A 26,172-nucleotide genomic window follows, 5' to 3' on the forward strand; every position below is an offset into this window, starting at 1 on the left:
CGCTGCCCCGGCAAAGGCAAGAGGAGAGAAACCTAGGGTGGGACCCCGGAATTAGTCCCACTGGTTAAACGTTATCACCAGTCCTACTGATACCAGAACCACTGGGTTAAAAAATAAATGAAAAGAACCACTGGGTATGTAGAATCGTCTACCTGAAACCTGTATGATTTTGTTAACCAGTGTCAGCTCAATAAATCAATTTTAAAAATTCAATGCACAAAAAAGAAAGAACCAATGGGTATATTTGATATTTGGATGTAGACGAGAGTGTACAGTAAACGGCGCCTATTGAATTCTCGTTAAAAACAACAAGCCCCACCCCCCAAAAAAACCTGCTCCAGGCAAAAGCAAGCTCCAGGTGATACACTGGGAGGGTAGAGGAGGGGAAGGACGGACGCGGAAGGAAATGGCTTTCAGGTGACTTTGAAACAGGATCCAGGCGGAGGGTGGAGTGAAGACAGCGGGACTCCAGGCTTGGACTGCGGGGGAGGAGGTACGCGCTGGGTCTGACCCGCCCGGGACGCGGGACCCACATTCCTCAGGGAGGGAGGGTCTGCTCCATCTTTGCAGAGCCCTGGGGCGACCTACTGGGAAGGTGAAAGTCGAGATTGAGGAAGAGGGGTAGGAGGTAAACAGCCGCTACGGCTCTACCAGATATAGCTGGCCAGGCCCCGGACTGGAGGAAAAATTGAGAAGGCCCGGTCTTTTCCTGCCTTTCAGACGACAGCCCATCCTCGGGCTTCCGTCTTTCTTTCATCCGCTTTCTTCTCTGCTCACCTGAATCCTGTCAATACCTTCCCTCCTGCCCGCCTCAAAGTCTTCCAGAGAAGACTCCTGATTCAACCAAGCCATAAGCGCACCCCTAACTCCTTTGCCAGGGCAGGTAATCGTGTTTAATGACAGTAACAATAACTCATTTAGCAAATGCTTACCGTTTGTAGGAGCTATGTGACTTACTTACATTGTTGCCCTTCATCCTCAGCCACCTAGTGAGCAAATAACTATCCTTATCCCCATTTTACAGTTAGGATAACTGATGGGTGGGATCTAACAACTTAGCCAAGATTGCATAATTAGCAAAAGGAGTGCCTGACAAAATCCCAGATAGGTCCAACATTGAGTGCTTGCCAGCCACTACTCTGAGCCCTTTAAATGAACAGTTGCAATGACAAGAAACTGAGGAGACAAGGTCACACCCTAGTGTGTGGCAGGCTTGGGGTTCTTAATGGGAACACTGTTCTTCACCACCATCTATTCTTTCTTTTTAACACTTGTTATATTCAAGTCAGCCTTTGATTATAATGTCTTGCATTGTTTCTAATTATTTTAATGTAAAAGCTTATTCCAAGAAAAGATTGTCATCTTTCCTTATGGCAAAAGTCATACAGGAAACACTAAGTAAAGCAATACTGAATTCAGATGAAACAACTCAAACCATGGGGGTGAATCACACAATCTCACCTCTAAGAACAGAAACCTGTGTCTGGGCCCCGGAGCTCTAGGCTGCAGCCCCTCCACAACTCACAGCCTCTCTTTCCTGCCCTTACCCATTCTTGCTTTAGTAGCCCCTCCCTCCCTGCTGTTAAGTCATTTATTATTATAATAATACCCTGTGCCTCAGTAATGCCTTTAATCCAAGATGTCAAAGTGTTCTAACAAATACAGACTAATTCACCTTCACAGTACCCCCACTGAGATGGGGAGATGGAGGTATTCCCCCACACACACACTTTATGGGTGAGAAAACCAAGACAACACAGAGCAGAAGTGACTCACTGTGGAAATCAATGGCTGGGTGTCTCCTCCTGGCCCTTCCACTCCTCCTTCCCAACTCTCGGGTGCCAACATTTGCATCAAAATTTCAAATCCCAGAGACAAAGGCCATTGAGTTTTCACAATAAAGTACACTTCCAAACTGTCATTTCAGCTGCTCTATTGCGGTAGATCTCAGGAGTGGGAGGGGATGTAAACAGCGTGAAGGCGCCCCAGGGCTTGGTCCATCCTGCCCTGGGAAGGAGCCGGGCTGGCTGGGACACGGGAATGAAATTCCAGACTTTATGATTGCCTGTCGCCTGACCAGGCAGTGGCGTAGTGGATAGAGCGTCAGACTGGGATGCAGAGGACCCAGGTTTGAAACCCTGAGGTTGCCAGCTTGAGCGCAGGCTCATCTGGTTTGAGCAAAAAGCTCACCAGCTTGGACCCAAGGTCACTGGCTCGAGCAAGGGGTTACTCGGTCTGCTGAAGGCCCGCGGTCATGGCACATATGAGAAAGCAATCAATGGACAACTAGGGTGTCACAACAAAAAACTGACGATTGATGCTTCTCATTTCTCTCCGTTCCTGTCTGTCTGTCCCTATCTATCCCTCTCTCTGACTCTCTCTCTTTGTCCCTGTAAAACAAACAACAACAAAAAAGATCACCTGTCAAACTTCTAGGTGTCAAAGCTTCCAGAGTTTCAAGTTGTGTTTTAACAATGTGTCACAAGATGTTGAGCCACAAAGAGCAAAACTAAGCATCATCAATACTTAAAATTTTTGTGCCACAAAGGACATCAGGATAGTGAAAAGATAACCCAAAGAATGGGAGAAATTTCTGCAAACCATATATCTGATAAGATACTTTATCTAGAATATGTTAAGAACTCCTAGAACTCACCTGACCTGTGGTGGCTCAGTGGGTAAAGTGTTGACCTAGAATGCAGAGGTCACCTGTTTGAAACCCTGGGCTTGCCTGGTGAAGGCACATAGAGAAGCAAGTATGAGTTGATGCCTTCTGCTTCACCCCATTTCTCTCTCCCACCTGTCTCTAAAATCAAATAGTATCTTAAAAAATAAAAAAAAAATAAAAAGAGCCTGACCTGTGGTGGCGCAGTGGATAAAACATCGACCTGGAACACTGAGGTTGCCAGTTCAAAATCCAGAGCTTGCCTGGTCAAAGCACATATGGGAGTTGATGCTTCCTGATCCTCCTCCCTTTCTCTCTCTTTCTCTCTCTCTGACTCTCTTCTCTAAAATAAATAAATAAAAATTAAAAAAAAAAAAAAGAACTCCTACAACTCAATTATAAAAAGGCAAATAACCCAATTTAAAAATGGGCAAAGGATATAAATAGACATTTCTCCAAAGAAGATACACAAATGGCCAATGAGTGCATGAAAAGATGGTCAGCATCATTACCCTCTATGGAAATGAAAAAAAAAAAATCACTTCAAACCCTTTAGGATGGCTAAAATGAAAAACACATAATAATAAAACTTAATGAGCTGGACCAGGTGCATAGAGCCTCGGCCTGGGATACTGAGGAGCCAGGTTTGAAACCCCAAGGTCACCAGCTTGAGCGCAGGGTTGCCTGCTTGAATGTAGGATCATAGACACGACACCAAGGTCGCTGGCTTGAGCAAGGGGGCACTGGCTTGGCTGGAGCCCCCCACTCAAGGCACATATGAGAAAGAAATCAGTGAACAACTAAGTTAACAAGAATGTGAAGAAATTAGAATTATCATACACTACTGATGAATAAAGTTTGGAAAACAGTCTGGCAGTTCCTCAAAAGGTTAAGCACAGAGTTACCATACAACTCAGAAATTCCACTCCTAAGTATCTACACACGAGAAATGGAAACATCTGTCCACACAAAACCCTGTACATGAATGTTCATAGTAGCATTATTCATAATAGCCAAAAATGGTACAAACAACCTAAATGTTCATCCATTGATACATAGAATGTATATCCATACACTGGAATTTTATTCAGACACTAAAAGGAATGAAGTACTAATTCATACTACAACGGAGATGAACTTTAAAAAGATTATGTTAAGCCCTGGCCAGTTGGCTCAGTGATAGAGCGTTGGCCTGGCATGTGGAAGTCCCGGGTTCGATTCCTGGCCAGGGCACACAGGAGAAGTGCCCATCTGCTTCTCTACCCTTCCCCGTCTCCTTCCTCTCTGTTTCTCTCTTCCCCTCCCACAGCCAAGGCTCCATTGGAGCAAAGTTGGCCCGGGCGCTGAGGATGGCTCCATGGCCTCTGCCTCAGGTGCTAGAATGGCTCCAGCCACAGCAGAGCAACGCCCCAGATGGGCAGAGCATCGCCTCCAGGTGGATCCCAGTTTGGGCACATGTGAGAGTCTGTCTGACTGCCTCCCGCTTCTAACTTCAGAAAAATACAAAAAAAAAAAAAAAAAAAAAAAAAGATTATGCTAAATGAAAGAAGCCAGTTATGAATGACTACATATGTATGATTCCATTTATGAACTGTCTAGGATAGGCAAATCTGTAAGAACAGAAAGATTCGTGAAGGCTGGGGTGGGCGAGATTAGAGGAAATGAGGAGTTACTGCTAACAGGTTGGGACTTTCTTTTAGGAGCGATAAAATTCTAAAAATATTGAATGTATTAATGGATGAATTGTGTGGTACGTGAAATATATCTCAGTAAATCCGTTATTACAAAAAAAAAAAAAAAAGAAAGAAATGTGGGCCACTACCGCCTGTTCCAGGGTTACCCAGGCTCCTTGTAATCAGAATCTTATCAGAACCTTCTGTGGGCAGAACCCCAGTCTGCGTTTCCCCAGAGCACGCTGAATGAAACTCAATGTGATGTATGCCTTACAAGGCACTGATTCAGAGCCTTGTGGCCCCCAGGCTTCCTGAAATTAACAAAATGGGACGTCTGTGACCAACTCTGAGAGGGCAGTGACCTTGGGGGTGGGGGTCCCATTCTTTATCAGTAGCTTCTTTCCCCCAGTCTGGGCTCCTTCGTGTCAGAAAAAAATCTGACTTCAGAAAGGGGAAGATGTGGGGGGAGGGAGAGGAAGGCTTCTCTCCTCCTCACTATATTCAGGCTGGCAGCCGGCTGTGGGAGCTCTTGAAGGAAATGAGCTGTTTGTTTGAGTTTTTGTCTGCAGCAGAAACATTTGCCAATCACTTGTGGTTTTTCAAGAACCTGGGAGCCACGTGTGAACCATTTCTGGAGATCACTTCTGTTCACCTTCGTTATCAGTAGATAAAGGGGCCTTAAGTCAGCGTTTTCAACACCTGAGACTAGGGAGTTGGAACTGAGACATCAGCCTTTGATGGTCTAGGGGTTGATTTATATAAAATGTGCTGTTTCTTCTCTGACTTCTAGTCTTTGATGCAGAATTTTTTTTTATTTGCACCACTAGCTGTAGATGGATAAAATGTGAAAATGAAAACCATGTCAAGCTTTACCCAGCCTAATGCTAAAGTGAAAGATTGGGGGGTAGGTTTATATATATATTGATTTTGGAGTGAGATAAAGAGAAAGAGACAAACATCAATCTGCTCCTGTATGTGCCCTGACTGGAGATCTAACCAGCAACCTCTGTGTATCGGAACAGTGCTCTAACCAACCGAGCTATCCGGGCTCTGGGGTGAATTTAGAAATTATGGGCTGAAATGGTGTTTTGAGTTGTCTGTGTACCTCATTTATCAATGTCATTAATATCCCAAAAGGCATTCCACTTCTACCTGAGATTTTCAAACCTGAGTACCTGTATTCATAAGAATTACGTGGGAAGTTGCTGACTCAGGACTGAAGCAGACCCCAAGAATCTGCATTTTAAATAGCAAGAGACTTCCACCCACAGACCTCACTTTGAAAAATACTGGTCTGAATTCTGCCTTGTGTCTTTTCTCCTCCTGGTGCTTCCTCTTCCTCCCCTGAAACATAGGACTCAACATAAAAACCCTGCAATTTCTCCCAGTGCTCCAAAAACAAAAGGGGGTGGCTTTTAAGACCTCATAATGCTAGATAAATAAGGCTATTATATTTAATCAGATGGAAGAGTTCCACCTTGATTCATGTGAAATACTTAATCTTCAACACCGCGGTGATAAGCAGGGTGAGGTACACCCACCCAACACTATACTGTAACCCTCAGAAAACAAATTAACGAGCGCTTAATAGGAGGTAATTGCCGAGTTACTTGCAGATGGAGGCAGTTCTTCCAAGCTGTAATTTTGGCTGTTGACATTTTCTTCCTAACAAGGGCCCATGGTTCCCAGTCCTGACTTCTCTATCTAGTCCAAAAGGGACAGAGCAGCTGTACCAAGGAATCAGTGGGGCACAGACCTGCATACCCTTTCTAAGGTTTCTATGCCAGACCATATAGGAAACAGGTCGATTATAACCAGATTAGGGCCACTGGGACCGAGTCCATCTAGTTCCTGAAGTCACCAGCATCTCCAGGGGGAATGAGGCATTGACCCAAGGTGTCTCGCTATCTGAGCAGTGATGAGGCTCACACACCCCACCCAGTCCTATTCTGTTCTTGGCTGCCAGGCACGCCCATCAAAACCTCCTATCTCTTCATGTGGAGATTCCCCTGGCCTGCTCTCCCTCCTAGAAGATTTCCAGGGTCTCTTGAAATCCTAGAAATCTTGGATTCTATCATCTTAAGAACCCCCAAACTGGATACTTCAGCTACAACAAGCTCTCTTTTCCTTTCACCTCCAAGCTTACCTAGCGAGAAAAGCCTGACTCCATAACCCCTGACAGCATGATCCAGATACCCCTCTCCCAGGCCTGTGGCTGTCCTGCTCGGTAGATTATGGGGACAGCCTCGTGCCAGGAGCAGCACTAAGTGCTCCATCAGCATCCTCGCTCCATCTTCCCACCAATCCTTTGAGGCGGGTAACGGTTCTCTCCCATTTTACAGATGAGAACATCAAGTCTCAACTGTAAAAGAGGCTAAGTCACATGTCCCAGGTCATGTGGCCCTCAAAGGCAGACTCGGGGCCTGTACCCAGGCCTCTCTGCAACCTAAACTTGTGCCCTTAACCAGCACTCTGTCACCAAAATACCCCATCCCAGCTTTTAAGGAGCTGATAGACCCAAGCAGAGGAGGTAAGAGCAACTTAAGCAAATTCAAAGCAAGAAAGGAAATGTCCCATCCCATTGCCCAACCTAAACCAGTGTGAATTGTCTTGTAACTCACCAAAAAGCCCGCTAGGCTTACAAAGCGAGTTTGGAGCTGGTAAATGGAGTAATGGGAAGAAAAGGAAGAATGTGTTCAGGGTCATAAAACTGATGGGGGGGGGGGGCAAAAGTCTCTAAATACTTGTGACATTTCAAGCCAGATGGCTATAAAAGGTAAGGCAGGGCCTTTGCCTGGCAACCACAGACTTTTAAGCCCTAATCGCAGCTCTGCTGCCTGTTCCCAAGGAAAAGTCCTGCTGCTTAAAACTCGGAGAACATCCTGTCCTGCCCCAGAGGGACAGAGGAAGCGAAGCAAAGGTTCACCAAGTGCCGCTGAGTGGAATGGGACACTGGCCTCCTGCTGGGCTCAGGGGCTCCTGTAGAATTGCCTCCAGAACCTTCCTCAGCCCCAGCTGCAGTGAGTGCCAACCCTCCTCACAGTGGATCTCGCTGTTTCTATGACAACGCTCCCCATCCCTCTCCCACCCTCAGCTCACCTGCATCCCTGTGGCCCATGGAAAGGCACCTTCTCAGGCATCCAGACCAGGATGGAGGACTTTGCAGTCCTTCTGGAAGCACGACAGTGTGTTAAGAGCTCAGGCTCTTAAGTCAACACACCTGAATGCTAAGTTCGCATCTTAGAGAAGCTATTTAACCTCTCTGTGCCTCGGTTTCTTCATTTGAAAATGGGGTGAGTAGTAAGTAGTACCTGTCTCACAGGGTATGATTCAGGAATAAGTGAGAAAATATTTGTAAGGTACTTAGCACACAGTTCCTAGTCCACATAAAGAGCTAACTAGTAATAAATGGTATTTTTATTTCTACTTTTGTTTTGTGGCCTGACCTGTGGTGGCGCAGTGGATAACGTGTCGACCTGGAATGCTGAGGTTGCTGGTTCAAAACCCTGGGCTTGCCTGGTTAAGGCACATATGGGAGTTGATGCTTCTTGCTCCTCCCCCTTCTTTCTCTCTCTCTCTTTCTCTCTCTTCCTGTTTCTCTCTCTCCCCCTCTCTAAAATGAATAAAAATAAAATCTTTACTTTTGTTTTTCTACTTTTAAGTGATAAGTTCCTAAGCCCCACCTTGATATTCTAGTTTCACTAATGTTACACCACATCAAAGAACCCTAAACCTGGAAGAGACCCTAGAAGTCACCTAGTATTAGAATTTTTCTCTCTATGTAATTTTCACACATATATATCTCTAAGAATGAGATCATATCAGTCAAGCACTGAGCACGGGCCCGGGATGTACCCAATGCTTAATACCATATTTCCTCATGTATAAGATGCACCATTTTTCAAAAAAAATTGGGGTCTAAATACTGGGTGCATCTTATACAGTGGTTGTAAATACTTTAACTTGCATTTCCAGCTTTTTCACACTTGTTTTTGCGCTCATTGTTGAAGACAGTGATTCGCCATCAGAAACAGATGAAGAAAAGCTAATGGGTGGGAGTTTTTTGTTTTTTTTTAAATTTTGTTTTATAAAGATTTCATTTATTCATTACAGAGAGGGGAGAGAGAGAGAGAAGGGGGGAGGAGCATAAAGCATCAACTCCCATATGTGCCTTGACCAGGCAAGCCCAGGGTTTTGAACCAGCAACCTCAGCATTCCAGGTTGACGCTTTATCCACTGCACCACCACAGGTCAGGCGTGGGTGGGAATTTTGACAGTGATGAGGAGTTGTGTGAATTTTATGATGAATAAAGCTTCAGTTCAATAACTTTATGTAAAATAATTTTTTCAAAAGTCAGGCCCCAAAATTAAGGTATGTCTTATACACGGGAGCGTCTTATACATGGGGAAATACAGTAAATGTTAGAGTTTGTGATAATTTTACGTGTCAACTAGCGTGGATCATTGGATGTCCAGATATCTGGTTCAACATTATTTTGGGTGTGTCTGTGAGGGTGTCTCCAGGAAAGATGAGCATTTGAATTGGTGGACTGAGGGAAGTGGACGGCCCTCCCCGATGTGGGTGGACATCTGTAAATCCACTGGGAGCCTGCGCGGAACAGAAAGGTGGAGGAAAACTGGCCTGACTGATTACACTAGGATGTCACTCTCTCCCTGTCCTTCACACCCCTGCTTCTTAGGCCTTCAGACTCACACCGGAACCTGCAACCACAGCTCTCAGGCCCTCTGACAACGCCACAGGCTTTCCTGGGTCTCTGGCTTATTTTACACAGCAGATCATGGGACTTCTCAGCCTCCATAATCACATGAGCCAATACCTAATAATAAATAAATATATAAAATAATATTAGGTAGATAGGAATACAGATATGTAGATATCCTATTCTGTTTCTCTGCAGAACCCTGACTAATAGTTTTATTGTTGTTTGTCTACGTAGGTGTTGACTGAGTACTTATCCATCCATTCAGTAGCCACTTATTGTTCGTTAGACGCTATGTACTTAGTGTGAGATGTGGCACTGCCCCCGTGGGGAAAATGTATAACCAAATCAAAAAGAGAAGAGCCAGGAAACAATCAGAACAGCGGGGGACCTAACTGAGCCTGTGTTCTATGCTCACACCTGAAGGGAGGAAAGAGATTTTCTCCCTTTTTCTGAATGACTCAAGGTGCATATATTCAAATAATGTTGGCTTTCAAAGAATGAGGTTATGTGCTTATGTCAAATATCTTCTCATCACTCAAAAGGCCTTTAAATTATTATAATAGCCTGGCCAGGTGGTGGCGCAGTGGATAGAGCGTCGGACTGGGATGAGGAAGGACCCAGGTTCGAGACCCCAGGATAGCCAGCTTGAGCACAGGCTCATCTGGCTTGAGCAAAGAAGCTCACTAGCATGGACCCAATATCACTGGCTCGAGCAGGGGGTTACTCAGTCTGCTGAAGGCCCGCGGTCATGGCACATATGAGAAAGCAATCAATGAACAACTACGGTGTCACAACGAAAAACTGATGATTGATGCTTCTCATCTCTTTCTGTTCCTGTCTTTCTGTCCCTATCTATCCCTCTATCTGATTCTCTCTCTCTGTCCCTGTAAAAAAAAATAAAAAAATAAAAAAAATTATTATAATAGCTTCCATGTTGGAAAATCCTGGGCTCTAAAGGTTGGGGTAATGTGTTTGGTGAATAGCCAGATACTATTCAGACCCAAGTCTGGTGAAAAATGTCATCTTCGACTGCATTAAACGGATCCAGAATGAGGTATGACAGTGGAATGAGGACACTAGTTTCTCCCACATGGCTCTTGGGCCAGCTCTGAAGGGATTTCCAAAGAGGGGCTGGTTCAGACCTGTGCCTTGCCCCCACACCATGCTCACTCCTCCCCCGGGGAGTTCAGAGACGTCAGACATGGAGTCACTCCTCTTCTCCACTATCCTGAGGGATCTAGGAAACCTCCCCTGGCAGGTCTCAGCCGCCAAGCGAAGATCTACATTCTCACCTCTTCTCCGTTCTCTTCCCCTGCTCCTCCCTTCCGCCATCCTTACTCCCCGATATGGAAAAGAGTCCTTGGGTAACAGACCAGGTACTTGACTAGAGAAATGCAACCCACTGTCATCCTGGATGCTTCAATGGAGTGCTTATTTCCCGCCGAGGAGAGCTGCAGAAAGACTTGACTCCTAAAACTTTCACACTGGTTTCCACAAGTTTCCAATCCACAGACATTCACTGAGGTTCTATTATGTGCCAGACGTTATGCTGGCTCCCGTCAGGGACACAAAGCATCAGCTCCCATCTCTGACCTTGAGCTGGTGGAAGGAGGTGATGAACTGCAAACATAAAAAAGAAGCCTGACCAGGCGGCGGCGCAGTGGATAGAGCATCGGACTGGGATGCGGAAGGACCCAGGTTCGAGACCCCGAGGTCGCCAGCTTGAGCACGGGCTCATCTGGCTTGAGCAAAAGCTCACCAGCTTGGACCCAAGGTCACTGGCTCGAGCAAGGCATTACTCAGTCTGCTGAAGGCCCACGGTCAAGGCACATATGAGAAAGCAATCAAGAACAACTTAGGTGTCACAACGAAAAACTGATGATTGATGCTTCTCATCTCTCTCTGTTCCTGTCTGTCTGTCCCTATCTATCTCTCTCTCTGACTCACTCTCTGTCTCTGTAAAAAAAAAAAAAAAAAAAAGTAGAAAAGAAAAAATCTTAAACATGCCGTTCTAAACAATGAAAGCAGACATGCTATAAGATGTTTTGCATTCTTTGATAATTATAATTGGTACCAGAAGCCTGAGGGTAGAGGCTGGGGTGGTCAGGGAAGACTTCATGGTGGAGGCAGACTCTAACAGGGTCTTGAGAGATACAGAGAATTTAGGAGAGCTGAAGAGGAGAGGAAATATCAGGAGCAGAAGAAAGTGCTGGGAAGGCAAACCTGCAGTCAAGATTGGTCTGTGTGTGACCATGGTGTATGTGAACCACTTGGTCTGTGTGTGACCATGGTGTATGTGAACCACTTGGTCTGTGTGTGACCATGGTGTATGTGAACCACTTGGTCTGTGTGTGACCATGGTGTATGTGAACCACTGGTTCACTTCTTATTTCAGGCTGGTCATTCCCTGCGGGTATATTGGCAATGACTTGAACTTGGTTGTCAAACAAGCTTTCTGCTCCCAAACATTCGGATCTAATGACTCTGGATTAGTTAGGATTCTTTTGGTTGCAAGTGACAGACTCAATACAAACTAACTTAAGCTTTAATTGTCTCATAATTGGAAAGTCCAGATAAAGAATTATATTTGTTTGCAAAATATGAAGGCACAACTGGCTCTAATAACATTGCAGGGCTCTGTTTTCTTTTCCTTTTTTGCTCTTCTGAGATCCACCTTATGGCTGGCTCTCTTTGTGAGGCCAAGAAGTCAGGGTCTGGCAACCCTAGATTCATATGCTGGGAGCTTATCAACCCCCAGGGAAAGAGGACGTTTCTCTGACAAAGCAGGTAAAAGAGGTTCCCTGATGTTACCCGAAGCTGACTGGCACATGGGGACACATGCCTGCTGTTGTGGGCTGGGCCTGAAAGATGAAAAGGACAACCTTGGGCTGCTCTGGGGAAAACGGAAGGCTGTGCTGCATTATTCTGGAAAACCTCATCCTCTGTTTCAGATGCCCCAGATAGACACGTCCCTACTTCTCCCCAACCCTAATGACCAGCCTCTTCCACAGGCAAACACGTGACGAAAGGCCAGGAGAGCCTGTGTGCAGGCAGTGGCTCTCGATCCCAGGACACCGCAGCAGGGTTAGTAGCTAGGTAAACACACAAGGAGACGAGGTGTGTTAGGAACGGGGTCTGGATCAGAAGACCGGGTTAGGCTGGGACCCCCTGAAAAATTCATGAAATAGGGTTGGGATGGCAGCTTCAGGACTGCAGGTGTCACACACAGGAAGATTTCTGAGCCTCGGGCTGGCCGTCTTGCACTCAATATTGAGTGGGGACTGAAGATATTTCCTCTCTGCTCATTCTCTGCTTTTGAATTCTCAATAGGCAGCATGGTCTAGGGGCCCCAGACTAAGGGAGAAGCAGCCTCCAATCTCTCCATATCAGAATCATAAAGGAGAAAAGAGAGGAGGCTTAGGGCAGTGCCATCCAACAGACCTTTCCGTGACGGTGGAAATGTTCTAAGTCTGCAGCGGGCGTTATAGTAGCCACTGGCCGCATGTGGCTACTGAGTACTTGCAATGTGGCTAGTGCGATGGGGAACCGAGTTCGTCATTTTCTTTTCATTAAAATTAATTTAAATTTCAACAGCCACATGTGGCTAGTGGCTATGTGTTAGACACTAAGGCTTAGAGAACATCCTTCTCCCACCCATCTCCAGGCTTGGAAGGGAAGAGACAGTTTAAATTGGAACGGAACATCCCAATCAACCATCTACATCAGGAAAGGCAGATGGTGTAGGATGGGAAATAGGGAAGAACCCTGGTGTCAACCTCCTTCCTGAACACAGACATCAGCTGCCTGAACTCTGGCAACTGTCATCACTCAGCCTCTCCCTCTGAGAGCCACAGCCTCTGAAAAGGACCTCACAAAAGATCATCTGAGGCTACCAGGTGTCCCCAAAGCCCCAGTCCAGTGAGGAAGGAAATAACTTCCAAACTGCCTAGTAGCCCCATAGGGAACACCTACCCACTGCCAATCCCATGATTTTGGAGACCCCATATCCCACAGTCCTCCCCCCGCTATGGAAAGTATCTCCCACTGTGCAAGGACCCCAGCTCACAGGTCCATTAATGACCAGGTCCCTGTGGGATTTCATTCAGTTCACTGTGTTGACTGAGTGCCTCCCAGATCATCAGAGGAAAAGCTGAACTTAAATGATTTCCTGTCCAAGAACAATCTGTCACCTAACACAGTGGGAAACTATCCAAGTTAGCCAGCAGGAGTGACAGGGCTCCACCTACAGCCTCCAGCCTAGAAAAGGACTGGGTGAATGGGTCCTGAGAACCCAGGAGAGACCTAAACCAGCCCTGCAAATGAACACCAAGGCGCAGACTCAAGACTAAAGGAAAAAACTGAGCTTGTGGGGAAGTGAGTTCATCAGATGCCTTTGCATTGAACTTGAATCACATCTTGCAGGCACCAGAGCCAGACTATGGCACTGAGTAGATATGAGCAGGGCTGGGAGGACTCTGACAGTGGGAAATTCTGCAGAGGTAGATGGATGACAAAGAGCACCATCTGCCAGGCTGATGCCAATGTGGCCCCTTTCCGTGCCCCTTCCACTCTATTCCCTGACTCCACCCAGAGCTTCCTCCTGCCAGCAGGCCAGCCCAAGGGGTCGGGCCCTGAGCAACTCCCTCGCTGTCAGGAGGATGAAGGCAGGAGCCCGAGAGTTCATGCCCTGGGCTTGCTCTGGTCCAGGAGGGACTGAACTGAATTCTGGACTTCCTCTGACCATAGTTTCTGCATCTATTTGTGGTGTCCTTTATAAAAAATAAATTGAGTATGTGCATTCATGTTCATTGCTGCATTACTTGCAATAGCCAAGAGGTGGAAGCAACTCAAGTGTGTGTTCGGGGATGAATGGATAAAGAAAATGTGATAGATACAGACAATGGAATTTTATGTAGCCTTAAAAAGGAAGGAAATCCTGTCACATACTACGACATGGATGGAGCTTGAGGACCTTATGCTAAGAGGAATAAGCCAAATATTGCATATTCCCACTAATACAAGGCATCTAAAGTAGTCAAATTCATAAAACCAGAAAGTAGAATGGTGGTTTCCAGGGGCTGGGAGGAGGGGAAATGTGGAACTGTTGTTCAGTGCATATATATTGAATAGTTTTAGTTTCACAAGGTGAAAAAAATTCTAGAGGTCTGCTGCCCAACAATGTGAGTATGATTAACACTACTGAACTGTAAACTTAAAAATGGTTCAGATGGTGGATTTTGTCACATGTTTTTATGAGAATGAAAACCGTAAAATAAATAATAAATAGTTAAGCTTTTTATGTGTTCTCTGATCATACCTCCTTATTACCATACATGCCCATTATGAAAAATGTGGAAAATTGAGAAATAATTTCTTGTAAGTTTTGTGAAAGTAAAACCTGCCCATAATTTCAATATGATATAATAGGGATTATAGAAAAAAGCAGCAGTTCCCTGCCCTACTCTGGTCCTCCTTCCCAGGGACAACCACTTTTATACTTCTCTCCGTTTAATGGTCATCCCCCTAACACAGAGTAATTTGTTGCAAAACTTTTACTTATCAATCTCAGATATCTGTGATGCCTCCCTAAGAATGGCAAGGCATAACCCAACCCCCGCCTTTCTCCCCAATCTCCTTTTTAGTCATTATAATTTTCAGTTATTCTACTGGTTATCTTTGTGACTTGGAACAATGTACTTAAAGCTCACGTGATTTCTAGTTGGGTCAATTTTCAATAGTCTCCTCACTCTGTAACATGAGTTTATTAGGTAGGGCCCTGGACCTGTCCTTCCACCAAGATGTCTCCTTCTGCCCCCAACTTGGGTCAGTTGTACTTTTAAATTTATATCTTCGCGGTTGGAAACATTTAATTCAATCTTTCTCTTTTACAACAGATTGATTCTAGAAGTTGAAAACCAACCCACCACGCTGACATAACTGTGACTCTGTTGTCCCCTCAGTGTGGCAGTGCTATGGGTCCACTGTCACAATGGAGATGGCCTTTTAGAAGGTGAGTTTGATGAATAACAAGGGCTCGATATGAGGAGCTCTGACTCTTTTTTAATTATTATTTGTTTTGTTAATTGATTGATTTGAGAGAGAGAAAAAAAAACATTGATTTGTTGTTCCACTTATTTATGCATTCATTGGTTGACTCTTGGATGTGCCCTGACCAGGGATCAAACCGTGCAACCTTGGAGTATTGGGACAGCACTCCAACCAACTGAGCACCCTCCCAGGGCCACGGAGTTCAGAGCTCCCACTCTTGAGCAAATGTTTCATTTCTACAGAAACAGTTAAAACAGCAATAAAATCAGGGCAGAGATGTTAGAAAATACCATCTTAAATGAAATAAACTGTTGCCAATATGGAAGGTCCTCTGTGACCCACCACCAAAAAACGTTCCCACTTGGGTGGCCTCTATTATTAGTAAGTCACTTCTTTGCATTAAGCAAAGCCTTCAAGGTGGTATCATCTAATATGCAAATAATCCTGGGAGGACTGCCCATTACCAGCTGACACTGAAGTGCCACCCAGCTTTATCAGATAGCTGCTTTCCTGTATGTCAGGAAGAGTGAGCCAGCTTTGGCTCATAAGAATTGGCCAAAAGCAGCTTCTGTGGCCCAGGCCAGCCCTGGCCTGAAAAGGGAGTGACAGTTAAGCTTTCCTCACTTTATGGCTCCCACTGTCATCTGTGACCAAAGCAATTCTCCAAGACCGGTGAGGCTGACGGTGGGCAGCAGCAGAGAAGTCTGAGACGTCCATCTGTGCGTAGATGGCAGTGTCCACTACCCCAACCCAGCTGCCGGGCCCCAGCTGCCCAGAGTACATGAAAAAAAGGAGGTGACAGGTAGAAACATAACCAGAAAAGAAGGCCAAGAACCCTGGAAGGCTCCAGGGGAAACCTAGAGGGTTGCCCTGCTTTTCTCCAAATTCTGCGGTGGGCCTCAGCTGAAGAATGCTCTTTGTACTCCCTGCTTCGCTGTCATGGCTTGTGTTGTTTGTAGATTATTTGCTTTGTGTCTGTCCCCACTGTATGACCACAGGCTCCGTGAGGGCAGGGCCTGCCCTGGCTTGACTCCATTGTAGCCTCATCCCCAGCACGATGTGTGGCAGGTAGTATGTGTCCAGTGACTATCTGTTGACTAAACGAAGCAACAGGTAAACAAAATGAGCATTGTGTTCTTTGTTTGGCAAATGTCCCTCTCCTCCGCAGATCTATGTACAATGTATTTATCCCTGTCCTTTCCCCTACAGGCGGTGTTAGCCCCGTTACATGCAGACTGAATCCAGCGGAAACACAAAGCGTTGTCTCTCCAGCCAAAGGAAGTGTGTCTGGGTTGTGTATGGCACTGGGTGCCCTCCAGGGTGTGTAGTATTGCCCATCAGACTTCTTGCAGCCCAGGATCATGGAAGTAGGTGCCTGTGAAAGAGGAAGAGTGGCCCTCTGACAGGAAAAGCAGCTTTTGGTGTCCATTTAACAGTGTTTACAGTATTCGTGGGTAGATTTCCACCTGTGGGAAATGATGTCTGTACAAGGTTTTTCACTGCAGCTTTGTTTGAAATAGCAGAAGACTGGAAACAACCTAAATGTCCCTTCCATTGAAAACTGGTTACATAAATGAGGATACCTCCATATAATGGAATGCAAAGCAGCCAGAAAAGAATGAGGAAGCCGTTAATGTACTGATACGGGACATACTCCAAGATATACTTAGTGAGGAAAGTAAAGCACCGAACAGTATGTACACAGTATTTGTGGGGGAAAAGGAGAAAAATAATAATACATGCATATACAGTTACTCATATATGTAAAGATCTCTAAAGAAAATGTAAGAATCTGATTAACACTGGTTGTAGGGAAGGAGGCTGAGTGGTAAGAGCAGGGATGGAGGGAGACTTCACTGAGACCCTTTTCTGCCTTTTGAGTTGTGAATAATGGGACTGTTATAAATACAGCTGAATTTTGAAATAAATAATAACTACCTCTTTTATGCCAGGCTACGTCTGTCAAACCCATTGCCTAATGTTTGCACAACTCCATGAAATGAGTAACAGTAGCCCCGTTTTCCAAATAAGAAAATGAGATTGGGAGAAATAAGGCAAGTACCTCATCAAACGGTGGAGCTGGGACTTAACCCAAATGGTGGAGCTGGGATTTAACCCAAAAGGCAGGCTTCCAGGCCCCCCGCCCTGTGGCGCTGTCTGCAGGCCCTCTGTCCACTAAGACAATTTATAAGCCAATTAAGGAGCCAACTCAAGGAAGCCCTGCTTAGCATAGCACAACCCTAAGCAGGGAGGTTCTGGGAGCATGGATGAAGTTGTGTGTGTGTGTGTGTGTGTGTGTGTGTGTGTGTGTGTGTGAGAGAGAGAGAGAGAGAGAGAGAGAGAATTATGTGTGTATGTGTGAAAGTGTGTGTATGTGACTGTGTGTAACTTATAAAGTGTGTGTGGGTATGTGTAAACATGTGTCGGTGACTATAAAGTGTACAGTTGTATGTGAACATGTATGTTTATGATTGTGTGAATATTTGCAAGTCTTTCAAGTGTGTACGAGCATGTGTGTGAACATGTGTATGTTAGTGTGGCAGTCCAGCCTCTGTCCTGACCGTAGTAGCTCTGTGTGTGTGTGTGTATGTGTGTGTGTGTGGTTGTATGTGAGCATGTGTGTGTATAACTGTGCATAGTGTGTATGAGGCCAGGGAGCCCTGGTATGGAGGAATCCACTCACAGAAATAGGCAAGATGCTAAGAAGACAGAAAGTTGACCAGGAGCCTCCCGGGGTGAGGAGGCTGGGATGGGCTGGCTGAGCTGAGAGGAGAAGCTAGGAGTCAGAGAAGCTAGGAGAGAAAGCCTCGGGCTGCAGCTAGCCAGGCAGCTAGAAGACCATAGTGCCTGGGGGCTGAAAGTCCTCCTGCCTTTATCCCTCAGGCCAGGAGCCCAGGAAGCAATATTTCTACCCCCAACATGCCATGTCCCGGGCCCCACCCACACCAGATGAGTAGGGACTTGCTGAGTGCGACCCAGCAGGACAGTAACTAACCAGGTGGGTGTTGCTGGAGATGGAAGAGTCCACACTGCAGCTGGCAAGCTGTCTCCGTCCCTCCCCTGCTCCATAAATAGTCAGTGCTGCACCAAATGCTAGAGCGAGAGAGACAGACAGGCTCCCTGCCTCTCATGCTCAGACTGCAGGGAGGGCTGAGGCCCCGGAAGGGTGGTGAAGGGGATGCATCTGGGAAGGATACAGGGATTGAAGGGAAATGGGGTATTTTAAGAACAGATCTGGTGTGCCTGTGTGCAAACGCTGTGCTTTGAGGCTGGGGGTCCACACTGCTGGCTGTTTCCTCTTTTTCCTATTGGAGCACCTGGAACCCTCCATGCCTCACCCAGGCCAGATGTGCCACTGTCTCCACAGGGTCCAGATGTTAATGTGGCAGTCCAGCCTGTCCTGACCACAGCACTATAGCTGTGTATGTGTGTATGTGTGTGTGTGTGTGTGTGTATACCACGTGAGCAAGTGAAAGGGGTCCTAAAAAGAGACTTTCTTGCCCTTGGAGCTGAAGGAAGCATTACCTCCTCTTACTAAGAAATCCTGGGCCACCAGGATACTAAACAAGGAAGGGTGCTTTTATGGGTTGAATTATTGCTCCTCCCGGAAAAAAAAAAAAAAAGTTGTTAAAGTCCTAACTCTCAGAACCTGTGAATGTGACTTTATTTGGAAATAAAATCTTTGCAGATGACCAAATTAAAATAAGTTGGCTCTAATCCAACACAACTGGTATCTTAATTATCAGGGGAAATTCGGACACAGAGACAGACACTCACACAGGGAGTGCACACATTAAGATTGCCGGCAAGCTACCAGAAGCTAGGCAAGAGGCCTGGAACAGATCATCCCCTCACAGTCCTCAAAAGGAACCAACCCTATCGATGTCTTGATCTTGGACTTCAGGCCTCCAGAACTGTGAGACAATAGATGCCTGTTGTTCTAGGCCACCCAGTTTTTGGTACTTTGTCATGGCAGCCCTGGGAAACTAATCAGGCACTAAACAGAACAGTCAAACATGAGTACTTGAACTTGTCAGAACTGAGTTTGCACAGGGACATAAAGTACAACACAGGGAATACAGTTAGTAACACTGTAAGAACTATGTCTGGTGCCAGGGGGGTACTGGGAATATCGGGAAGAACACTTTGTAAAGTATATGGTGGCCTCATCACTGTGCTGGACACCTGAAACTAATATAATATTGAATGTAAAAAATAAAATAAAATGGCTTAACCCAAAATAATAATAAAAATAAAGAGTGACATGAAAAAAAAAAAGAACTGAGTTTGACTCCCAGCTGCACCACGTACCAGCTTTGCCATCTTGGACAAGACACTCAAGTCTTCTGAGCCTCCATTTCTTCCACTTAACATGGGACTAGAAAGTGCACCCCTCCCAGCGCTGCTATGAGGATATGAGTTTGGCCAGGTGCCTGGCACATGCTAGGGCTTGTAAATGGTGGCTATTATTGCTATTAAGAACACACTTGTGACCCTGGCCGGTTGGCTCAGCAGTAGAGCATAGGCCCAGTGTGTGGAAGTCCTGGGTTTGATTTCCAGTCAGGGCACACAGGAGAAGCACCCATCTGCTTCTCCACCCTTCCCCCTCTCCTTCCTCTCTCTCTCTCTCTCTCTCTCTCTTCCCATCCCTCAGCCAAGGCTCCATTGGAGCAAAGTTGGCCCAGGTGCTGAGGGTGGCTCCATGGCCTCCACCTCAAGCACTAGAACGGCTCCAGCCGCGAGGGAGCAACGCCCCAGATAGGCAGAGCATCGCCCCCTGGTGGGCATGCTGGGTGGATCCTGGTGGGGCGCATGTGGGAGTCTGACTGCCTCCCTGCTTCTCACTTCGGAAAAATACAAAAAACAAAACAAACAAACCACACTTGTTTCCAGCGTCTCTGTCAAAATTCCTGATGACAGAATTATGATCTCCCATCTACAAAAAGTCCAAACGTGAGAAACCAGCAAAGGAAAACAGAAGAAATCAGGTCACATTTGAGGAGAGCCTGAGGTGCCAGGCATGGCACTGTGTGCTTTTCAGAATAACTTAAATTAGAGCATTCAAAGGCTCAGGAGTCTGAGGTGCGGGTCCAGGAAAAGACCTGTCGGTGGGGATAGAAGGTGAGGGGACAAATCTGATAGGCAAGGCAAGGCAGGTGCCTCAATAGGAAGGGACTCCCAGGCCCGGAGTGCCCCGCATCCCCTCTCACCCGGCCTCTGGCCAGCCCCTGGCTAGGGAGGCGCCATGGGGGATGTGCAGGCCACAAACATCACCCCAGCGGAGCCCAAGTCACCCGACCACAATAATGTGCCTTTCTGCGCTGGCAGAGACAGAGGGCATTGTGTGTGCCGGCTGCGGCCTGAGACTCGAGGCACAGCCGCTCTCAGAAAGGCTGGATTGTCTCAGGCAACCTCCATGGCCTGGGGCTGCCACCCCACACGTCACAACAAACTCAGAGCAGACAAAGGGACAGACACTGTCGAAGACAGAGTACCTCTGAGACTGCAGGCTTCGAGGCCCAAAAAGGAGCCAGAATATAGAAAGGAAGCAGGAGCTTTTGGGGCAAATTGGATAATTCAGACCTGAGGGTCCATTTCTAAGACCCTTGCGATAGAGCTTCTAAAAACCTACAGCCAGAATATCTGTCAGGAAAACCAATGGTCAAGAGCAGGGAATGTTGGGTCGAGTATGGGTTCAAATTCTAGACCATTTCCTTACTGAGTGACTTGGGGCAAAATTACCCATGAGGTATAGTTTCCTTCATCCCATAAACAGGGAAGTGTTTTTGTTTTTTGTTTTTTATTTTTTGTGACTGACAGAGAGAGGGACACATAGGGACAGACAGACAGGAAAGAGAGAGATGAGAAGCATCAATTCTTCATTGTGGCTCCTTAGTCTCCTTAGTTGTTCTTTTTTTTTTTTTTCCTTAGTTGTTCTTTGATTGCTTTCTCATATGTGACTTGACCCAGGAGCTACAGCAGAGTGAATGACCCCTTGCTCAAGCTAGCAACCTTGGGCTCAAGCCAGAGACTTTGGGCTTCAAGCCAGTGACTTTTGGGCTCAAGCCAGAGACCATGGGGTCATGTCTATGATCCCACACTCAAGCCAGCGACCCCGTGCTCAAGCTGGCAACCTCAGGGTTTTGAACCTGGGTCCTCTGCATCCCAGTCCAATGCTCTATCCACTGAGCCGCTGCCTGGTCAGGCTAGACAGGGAGGTTTATGAGGACTAAACAAACTGATGTCTGGTCCCTTAGTAGACACTCAAGAACAATGATTATTAATCAGTATTGTTCCAAATGAGATGAAACATGCAAACACACTTAGCACAGAGTCAGGCACCTAGCAGTTGCTTAACAAATGTTGGGCCATGCTCTGCAGCCCTGTGCTCTGCAGCCCTGGCTTCTGCCTGCAAAGCTCCAGTTGTCAGAGGCTAGCCAAGTGGCATGTATTTTTTAGAGACATCCTTTCTCCAGCAGCAAAAGGTACTCAGTAAACCCGCCTAGAATTGCTCTGGGCAAATGATTCTGTTCGGTTTCCTCCTCGAGGCTGGGTGCCAGCCAGCCCACAGACAGTGTCTGTTTTGCAGGTGGGAGCCGGGAGCCAAGTGTGGACAACGAGGCCCTCCTTAGTGTGCCTCTGCTCGCCTCCCAGTGACTCTGCATCCTGTGTTCTGCGGCACCTCGCCCAGCCCTGTTCTCTGGAGATTACCTCCTCAACCTCACCTCCAGGCATCTGGGAGAGCCAGCAGCCTCACCCCAATCAGCGACCGAGTGAGCTTCCAAAGGCTTGGCCAGCCAGGCACGGCCCGCCCGTCCTCATGGCTCGGGACCCTGCAGGAATCTGAAGAGAATGTGCCTCCTGGGCCAATGCCCAGTTCTGACTGAGGCCAGGCTGAGGGCCTCTCCTTGTCCCTCCCTCCCAGACACACAGGGCTTTATAGTCAGATTATACCATGGAAACTATGCACATGGCCTGCCCTGTTCACATGGCCTCAGCAGAGAAAATAGCCTCCCCTCTCTCTGCCAAGACCCACATCCTAGCCGGCCCAAACTACCAGAGCAAGCGTCCTGTGTGAAATAGGTCCCTGCAAACATCTCAGGAGGACTTGTTTGGGGGTGCCCCATGTCACTCCCCTGCTCCTACCCCATAGCCATCTGCTTCTCTCTCGTCAGAGATCTGGAGAACTGGGCTAGACAGGAATGTGCTGCCTTAGATGACAGTTTCCTTCTGAGAACAAACCCCATTCCCCTTTCCAGGGTCTTCCTGACCTGGGAGCCCCACTCTGATCCTCCTCTGGCCCACCCCGCCTCATGGGATGAAGTCCACAGGACATGTCCAGTCAGAGCCCTGCCACACCCCTTTCTAGACCTTTCCTGTCTAAGATGGTAGCCACTAGCCACATGTGGCAATTTAAATTTAAATGTTACTCAATTAAAAATCAATTTCTCACCTGAGCAGGCGGTGGCGCAGTGGATAGAGCATCGGACTGGGATGCCGAGGACCCAGGTTCGAGACCCTGAGGTCGCCAGCTTGAGCGTGAGCTCATCTGGTTTGAGCAAAAGCTCACCAGCTTGGACCCAAGGTTGGTGGCTCCAGCAAGGGGTTACTTGGTCTGCTGAAGGCCCGTGGTCAAGGCACATATGAGAAAGCAATCAATGAACAACTAAGGTGTCACAATGCGCAACAAAAAACTAATGATTGATGCTTCTCATCTCTCCGTTCCTGTCTGTCTGTCCCTGTCTAGCCCTCTCTCTGACTCTCTCTCTGTCTCTGTAAAAAAAAAAAAAAAATCAATTCCTCAGGTGCAATAGCCACATCTCCAGTGCTCGACTGCCCTCCGAGGCCAGTAACTACCATATTAGCTAGTGCAGATATGGAGTGTTTCCAGAGCCACAGAATGTTCTGTGGTACAGCACCGCTCTGGACCACGCTCGGGAATTCTCTAGCCAAAGGCTCCTAGCCTGCCTGGGCTCATGATGGTGTCTTCCCTGAGTCTGACCTTCCAAGGGTAGATCCCACCACCGGACGACCAGTGTGAACATCCAAGTAGCCGTAAGGGTGCTGGTGGGATGGGCTGGGGGACTGTGGGTGGAGCTGGAACTAGTGAGCTTCGGAGTCCACAGGCGTGCTCCCAAGGCTTCTCAGGGGGCCAGACAGAGCCGGGGTGGGAAGATGGGGTGTGGGGAGGTGTGAGAGCCAGACCAGCTCTTCTGGTGCTGCCACATTCCCCTGCAGAACTCCAAGGACTGAGAACTCTAAATCCAAACCTGTAGGCCATTATGAAGGAATACTTTTCAAGGTAGAAGATAGAACATACTTTTAAATCTTTTTCTTTCTTTCTTTCTTTCTTTCTTTTTTTTTTTTTTTTTTTTTTTTTTGATAGAGAAACATCAATTTGTTGTTTCACTTACTTACACCTTCATTGGCTGATTTTTTTTAAAAATTCACTTTAGAGAGGAGAGTGAGAGTGAAACAGAAAGAGAGAGAGAGAGAGAGAGAGAAAGCGGGGAGGAGCAGGAAGCATCATCTCCCATATGTGCCTTGACCAAACAAGTGCTGGGTTTCAAACCGGCGGTTCATTGGCTGATTCTTTTTTTTTTTTTTTTTTTTTTTTTATTTTTCTGAAGCTGGAAACGGGGAGAGACAGTCAGACAGACTCCCGCATGCGCTCGACCGGGATCCACCCGGCACGCCCACCAGGGGGCAACGCTCTGCCCACCAGGGGGCGATGCTCTGCCCCTCCGGGGCGTCGCTCTGTCGCGACCAGAGCTACTCTAGCGCCTGGGGCAGAGGCCAAGAAGCCATCCCCAGTGCCCGGGCCATCTTTGCTCCAATGGAGCCTTGGCTGCGGGAGGGGAAGAGAGAGACAGAGAGGAAGGAGAGGGGGAGGGGTGGAGAAGCAGATGGGCGCCTCTCCTGTGTGCCCTGGCCGGGAATCGAACCCGGGACTTCTGCACACCAGGCCGACACTTTACCACTGAGCCAACCGGCCAGGGCCTGGCTGATTCTTATATGTGCCCTGACCAGGGATTGAACCTGCGAACTTGTCATATTGGTATAACACTTTAAGCAACTAAGCTACCCAGCCAGGGCTAAACTTTTAAAATCTTAAACAACTTTATTGGGATATAAGTCACATATCATACAATTCACCTATTTAAAATGTACAATTCAGTGGTTTTTAGTATATTCACAGATATACCTTCACCACATTCATTTTTAGAACATTTCCGTCCCTGCTGAAAGAAACTTTGTATTCTTTAGCTATCCTCTCCCTATTAACCTTTTACTACTTAGGCACAGGGCAGGTGGCTGCCATCACCTGCAAATGTGGGGGTAGGTTGTCTCCCTCTCACCTCTGTGGTCAGCTCCCCGAGGACAAAGACCAGGTGTGATGCCTGTGTGCCCCTCCCCCTGCTGCACCTGGTGAGATGCCCACCACATGATAGATCCTTGAATGAATATTTGCTGGCTTTATTATTACAGTTACAGTTGCTCTTCTGTGGACATGACATGAAAGAAATCCAGTGGTCATGGGCCGAATGGAGAGGGGGCCTAGAAGTCATGTTTTGTGAGGAAACATGAAGGTGTTTAGCCTGGAGGAGCTGGGGTGGGGGGTGGGGCACAGAGTGTGAAGAATAACTTCCCAAACCTCCCTGCACCGAGAAGAGGGACTGGGCACACCGGGTCAAAGTTCTGGAAGCGGCAGTTCCAGGCAGGGGAAGGGCTTAGGGACGGTGTGAGCAAGGCGGAAGGCAGTGGGCTGTGACAGGGCATGCCCACTCACATGGAGCCCGAGCACCAGCTGTCCAGGAGGCCGGCTTCTGGGCGAGGCAAGAGTGGGCCTAGAGGGGTTCTCCGGTCTCTGTAGCCTCTGGGACCCCGGACTGTCACAGGGTAGAGGGGTTTCTAAGAGACACAGAAGCAGGACCTGCAGACCTGTGCTGTCTTCCTTCTAACTTCCCCGCAGCAGCAGGGTCCGGGCGCCCCCTCTTCCCTGCCCCAGGGAGGGGGCTGATCTTTCCTCTCAGAGCCTGGGGATGTGTCCGAATGGGGGAGGTAATTGAGGTTGGCATGCAGCAAGTGAGCCGAGACTAGTAAACCCAAGGAACAACAGGTCCAAACAGGCCTCAGGGAGGTTTCGGGTGCCAGGGCCCAGGCTGCAGTACTGCACAAAGCACCTGAGCCCCGCCAAACAGGCGACCGCACTGCCCTGGGCCCGGGGGCAGCGGGCACGGCCCTGGGCTGGGCTTGCGCTTGTTATTCCTGCCGTGCAGAGCTTGGGGGGTGGGAAGCAGTCAGGCTCCCTACACAGGGTAGCGGTGGGGGATCAACATATGATGACTCCAGTGACCAAGAGACAGAGTTGACTTGTCACTGGCTCAACAGAGGAGGGAGGGCTTGGTTCCTCCAGCTTCATCATGAGCTGATACCAGGCGGGCTGAAGAGCATGGGCCCCTGGCCCCCTGCATCCAGCACGCAGATGCCCAGACTGGGCGCCCTCTGGGAGAGGGAGGAGAAGGGAACACTGTGTATTAGGTGCCTGGCACCATGCTCAGCATATCACCAGCTTACACGTAGGTGGTGCCTCCTATGTGCCAGGCACTGTCCAAGCGCCACATGGATACTGACAATACTCAGGGACTCCAAGAGAAAAACCGTTGCAGAGAGGATAAGTAATGCATCTGAGGTCACACACCTTGCAAGGCCTGGAACAGGAGGTCGAGCCCAGGCGCTCCAGCTCCGGGGCCAGCCTTCACCCACTCGCGAGCAGCGTCCCTAGTGCCTTCTCCTCACCCCCATGACAACTGTGGGGCACACTAGCATGACCTCTGTTTTTACAAACAGAAAAGCTGAGGTACACAGCAGCTAAGTGACTTGTCCTAAGCCATGCCATGAGTAAGCTGCAGACCCAAGATTCAGTCTGGGCCTGAGACCCTAAGACCCATACTTCTCCATCACCCCACACGGAGTCTCCAGGAGGACACAAGGGGAGGTACACATGGCTACTTTGTAAAAAAAATTATAAAAGAAATAAAGCAATAGTCTGACCGATAGT

The 26,172-nt window shown here is 47.6% G+C and overlaps 1 protein-coding gene across 1 annotated transcript in view; it reads right to left on the minus strand.

The window, feature by feature from the left end:
• Positions 1–26,172, minus strand: part of PLEKHG3 (pleckstrin homology and RhoGEF domain containing G3) — a 77,049-nt gene that overhangs the window by 47,315 nt on the left and 3,562 nt on the right. The gene's annotated exons all lie outside the window — the stretch shown is intronic.

The sequence above is a fragment of the Saccopteryx leptura genome, chromosome 6, assembly GCF_036850995.1.
Source record: "Saccopteryx leptura isolate mSacLep1 chromosome 6, mSacLep1_pri_phased_curated, whole genome shotgun sequence".
NCBI classification, from domain to species: Eukaryota; Metazoa; Chordata; class Mammalia; order Chiroptera; family Emballonuridae; genus Saccopteryx; species Saccopteryx leptura.